Here is a 6,000-nt window from a genome sequence, read left to right as displayed (position 1 = left end):
TAAAACCTAAGTAAATATAGAGTTCAAATAAAAAAACTGCACCTAATGACTATAATATGAAAACACAGACTAGACTATGGGCACTTAGGGGTGATTATACCACGAATTAGTGATCAGAGAGAAAGGGTGCTAAAATTACAGGAACCATTAAATGATTAACATAAAAAAGTAAACAAAGCAAGAAAATTCCATAAATCAAGGACCTAACACATGATTTACCCGAAAAAATTAAAATGAATACACCCCCCTTTAAACACTCCAGAAACATGAAAACCAGAAAAAATTAAACCCTTTCTTTCATTTTCTAACTTCTACCATGGAACCCAAAGAACTCAAACCACCGCCGGTCAAACTCGAACCCCCCACGATGCCAATCGTTGCTCTTCAACAGTCTTCCTCTCGGCCACCACCCATGGTTTCGAACAACCAACACTCTCTCTAAAACAAACACACAACATCCTTTCACTCCTTGAAATCTAATTGAGACCCTAAATCAAACTAAAACCTGACCCCATAGACGACCGACGTAGCCTTAGACGCGACCACCTTCTCCGACGAGGATCACTCCTAAAGTAAATGTATTATTCTCTCTATTTACCTCTATCGTTTTTCTTGAAGCATGCACACATAAAAGAAAACAAAAGAAAGGAGAAGATTTCAACGAACCTTTTTTTTGTATATATATTTCGAAAATCTGAAGAGAGTCTTGGTTACAAAGCTATTACAAAATGTCCCTTTTTAGAGAAGAATAGGGGAAGTCTTCTATGTATTTTTTCTGTTTGAATACCCCGAAAACTCTCTGTCTCTGCTCTTGTTCGAATGCCTTGAAAAAACTCTCATCCCCATTCTTTTGCTCGATTCCCCTTATTTTATTGTTGAAATCTTCATCTAATCTCCTTGGATGCATCTGAAATTTCTTTGCGTTTGGTAGGATAGTGAGGGTTTAGGTATGATTTATGACATTTATCTTTGACTTTGGAGATGCTTTTATTTGTTTTGTTATTTGGTTGGCCAACATGAGTGATGATGATATTTCAACTTGCTCGGAGGTGACTCGCCTTGGTGAGTCATCGGTGGAGAGGCTTCCAAGTTGAAGGTGAGACCTGGGCAAAAATGGGTGTTTACAAACATTTCAGCAAATGCGTTATTCTCGGAAGGTTTCCTCACCGACTTCTTTGACCAGTTCAATTCACCGCAGACACAATTGGCAGCTAACTATGGATCCGATATTGTTGAGCAAACGCCACTACAGAGCATATTCTACACCAATCCCGGTTCAGAGCCAGTGGTGGATCGATTCCATATACAATTGTTGGTCCTGATGATGATGATATTGCTGAAGAGGAAGAGGAACGCAATTACGCCCGCGTCGAACTCGCCATCCACCACGATGCAGAACTGGTGGACCTAGGCATTATTAGTTGTTATTTATTTCATTCTTCAAAACTGATATATTTTATGTTATGCGAAGTATTTTATTATTTTGTACTAAATTATTTTTATTTTGAGTTAATTGAGCAATTGCAGTTTATCTAACAATTTTTAGTTATGCGAATATTTTCCATTAGTCGATTCATCTTGGAGTTATTTTTCTAATGAATTAATAAACATGTTTCAGTGAAAATCGCCCCCTGCATCACATAATAGCTACAGTACGTTAACAGAACCATGCATCTCGCAAAACGCGAGATACCAGGATCTCGAACCCTGCAACCTGCATTACTTGGAAATCGTATCTTGCAACCCGCGAGGTTCTTCTACCAATAAAACAACTGCAGTTCAGTATTATCATGCAACAACTCAACTAAAACGTTGATGAGAGAAAGTCTTATTGCTTTGGTATATTACGATAGTGAAATGATCATTGATTCATCTTTCGGTGTCATATTTTAGTCCGCACATACTGTGATAATAACGCTACCAACGAAGTTAACATATAACATGTTGATGAAGGAAGTGAAAAAAATGTCCCACATGCTCATGGTACAAAATTGTTACCCTTGAAGTATCGACTACCGATGTTGTAAGAGCCATTAACGTACATGATATAAACCATTGAGGGTGGTGATGTGCATATGATGGTCGGAGCTCACTTGCAATATTCACTTGGAGGGTCGATGGAGTTGTATGCATTATTTTATGATGCTGATGATGGTACTAGTGTGCCAAGTTATAGATGAGGGAAGTTTGACTTTAATCTAACTATTGATAGTTTGACGGTAAATTTGAGAAACGACTTCAATTTTTTAAGCACACGCGGTGCACATAATGATTTGGGTGCATCATCGTCTTCGATGCCAAGGCATTCTTGCTTTGCTAGATTCGAGTTTGACTTAAAAATGCCAACAACGCAACAATCCACGCTTAACTAGTTCAATGATTTCTCATATAGACGATATTCAATGTATATCCCTTCTGCTGATAATGTCTCAACACATATGGGGAGATATTCTTTTACTAGTGTGCATGACGTTGATCTTGGGGAACCAACTCGTGAACGGTCTCGTGATCGATGAACATCTGTAGCAGCGACTAACCTTCATTTAAACGAGACTGGACTATTCCGCTTTGAGGGGGGGTCATTCTAACGAATAACCAATAAGGGAGTCTGGCCTCGATGGGGATGAGTTATGCCCCTTATATGAAGAACCAGAAGACCTTGACATGCCACCAGAAGCAAAAGACAATGAAGAATACAGTGCAGCTACAATGGTTCCACATGCTGCAACGTCTATTTCTTATTACCAGTCACCATTGCACTTACAACAATTGATATAGAAGCATTAAATGCTCTGAATTTTCCCAACTCCTACACATTGAGCAATACAATCAACGTAGTGATTGTGATATCTATGTTTGAATGGTTTTCAAGTTAATATAATGTTTTAATTTTTTTATTATTTATTTTGATTTGTTTATTGGTAAGTTGGAAATTTTATTTACTCTTTTTTACAAATGAGGTTTAAGATAAAAGAATAAGATGTGTTATAATAAAAAACTACAACGTACGTCGACCTATCACATCAACTATGAAAAAACCAATACGGATAAGTACATCGCTAAATGTCTCCACAAGAAGCAGAGATGTAATTAGAGAATTCATGTATCACGGTTAAAGACGATGAACAACCTTTGGAAACTTACAAAATATGTCCAACAACATACATACATTACCAACATCCTGAATCAATATCATAGTAACTTGGATGTGCACATGCTTTTTGAAGCCTTCATTCCGCTGCTCAAATCAAATCCACGTGTTACGATTGCGAATTGTATTGCTTCAATTACATCGCTATACGAGTACACAGTGGACTACCATAAAGCATGGTATGCAACGTATTGGGCCCAATAAAAATTATTCGTCCAATAGGAGAAATCATACAATGAATTACGGTCATGGCTTAAATTGATGCAGAAACACATTCAGGGAACAATTGTGAAATTGGAAATAATCCCGACGTACAAAAATGATCGTGTTATACAATGTGTCTGCCAATTCTACCGACTCTTTTGGACTTTTCCACAATTAATTAATGCATTCCGACACTACAAGCCAGTTGTTTAAATTGACGACACTTGGTTATATGGTCGATACACTCAAATAATGATATTAACGGGAATATAAGACTACAATGGAAAAACTATTCCCATTGCCTTCACAGTTATCGAAAAGGAAGATATCGACTCTTGGGAATTATTCCTTACGAATTTACAAACATATGTTCTATCACATATGATGCAGGATAGAGATGATGAGATTTGTCTTATTTTTTAGAGAGGCGTGGTATCAAATATGCACTCCAACATATGGTCCGTCTTGCCAACCCCCAATATTTATCACCAATACTATTTACAACATATTGTCGCCAACTATTTGCAGAATTTTAAGAGTCAAGATGAGTGTCTAATGGTGCTTCGAATGGGTACGTCTTTCACCCTTTTGGTTTACCATATCTTTACAAAAATTATTTCAAATTAATTGTTCCACATTTTATTGATAGGTTACACATAGCTCGTACGTGAGTTTAAGGACCTGATGCAGGAACTGAGACACATAAATTTTAAGGGCTTCAACTACCTTTCTAGAATCCCAAAGGATAAATGGCTTCAACCATTTGATGGGGGTAGACAGTATGGTTACATGATAATGAACTTGGCTAAGCCAATAATTTTATCACTAAAGGGAGTGCTTCATTTGCCTATCACGTCCGTTGTCAAAGCAACATATTATCAACTGGTAACCCTTTTCACAACCTTGGGAAGACAAACAACTGATTGGATTGCAGGTGGCCGCCAAATCCACCTAAACCTCCTCAAAAAATTGCAAACATTCCAACACCATTCTAACGCGATGGGTGACATATGATTCTTTCGCGAAATGTCATTATTTCATGTATCAGATTTTGCGAGGCCATTGAAATGGATACAACACAACGCATACATGGTTAATTTATGAGAAAAAATATATGAGTGTGGATTCTTCAAACATTCAAATTACCGTGTACGCACACCATTGCTGCTGCTGCTTCTGTTCAGATACCATAAATGAGATTCATTGATTAGGTTTACTTACTTTAAACTATATTCAAGGTTTATGAATATGAGTTCCCTCCATTGGAAATGAATGTGATCTGGATAAAGCTGATGATGAACCTATAATACGACCAGATAATGCATTGACGAAAAAAACCGATTATCCACTGTTAACCCAATTTTTTGTGACGAGGATTTGGTCGAACATCAAGAAAGAACTGGACAACCGAAATTATGCTCTATGTGTAGGAATCCCATACATACGAAGAACAAATTTTTCGATCATTCAGACCCACGCATCAATTAAATGGGCTTTTTGCATTATTTCTTTTTTAATTAACAACACATATTACTCATATTGACAAGCCAGAAATAACACTCTCATATGTCTATCAAACCATTTTTTCTTTTTCCTTTACAAAACCATTATTTCTAACTATTTTCAACATCATTTTTACCCCACTTAAAATGTCTTATATATGTTGATATTATAGTCACCTTAAAGCTAAATTGCAACGCTGCATTTATAATTAAAATTTTAAAAAAATTCAGTTTCCCACCCGAAAATAGTATCCAGATAAAGCTATTGACACTGAAGGGAGGGTAGAGAATCTATTGTCCTCGCGCTTTACAGACCTCGAGGTCCCCCATAAACCTCGCGATATTTTGGATCATAAAGGCTACCTCGAGCTTCGCAATGCGCGATGTCATTTTATCCAATTGTTTTATTGGCTTACCTGGAAAGTGAGCCCACGTCGGATGTATCTCGCATGTTGGAGGGTGCGATGATTTAACATGCGGTTTGCAGGCCTCGAAGTCGTTTGATGTGGACGATTTAGGGGTTAATCTTTCAAATAATTTCTGGAGGGTCATATTTATTTAAATAATTATTTATTTGAATTTTTTAATATAAAATTGCCTTATCATTTCGCACACCCGTCCACTACTTTTTATTTTTCTACTGCAATCTTAATTTGTTTGCTGATTTTGATTTTATTTTCTTTTAGGCTTTTCTTAATATATGCCTCAACAATGTATTTTTAAAAAGAAATTCAAGTAAATATGTTTATAAGGTACATGTTATTAATAATTAAAATATATTTTAAATATCCAATTAAGAAAATAGAAATGTTCTAAATATACATTATCTTGAGTGGTAGTAAACGAGTCATTTGGATCGGATTCAGTTCTGGTCATTTCACTTCGGGTCATTTCAGGTTTTTGTTTTATTCGAATCTATAATAAGGCGAGTCGACTCATTTCAAGTTTCAGTTTTATTTTGGGTTTATATGGTAAGTCGGGTCGGTTCTGGTATTGGGTCGGGTCAATATCAGATCAGTTGATTTTAGGTCGAATCAAATCAGATTGGTTGAATTTCGGATCGAATCAATATTTGATCAATTATTTTCGATTTGAGTCAACTTTTGATCTTCAAGTCAATTCAAGTTGAGTTGAGTATAAGAC

This window comes from Hibiscus syriacus, unplaced genomic scaffold (assembly GCF_006381635.1).
Source record: "Hibiscus syriacus cultivar Baekdansim isolate YM2019G1 unplaced genomic scaffold, ASM638163v2 tig00110954_pilon, whole genome shotgun sequence".
NCBI lineage: Eukaryota > Viridiplantae > Streptophyta > Magnoliopsida > Malvales > Malvaceae > Hibiscus > Hibiscus syriacus.
The sequence above is the reverse complement of the archived record's forward strand: the minus strand, read 5'-3'. Positions refer to the sequence as shown.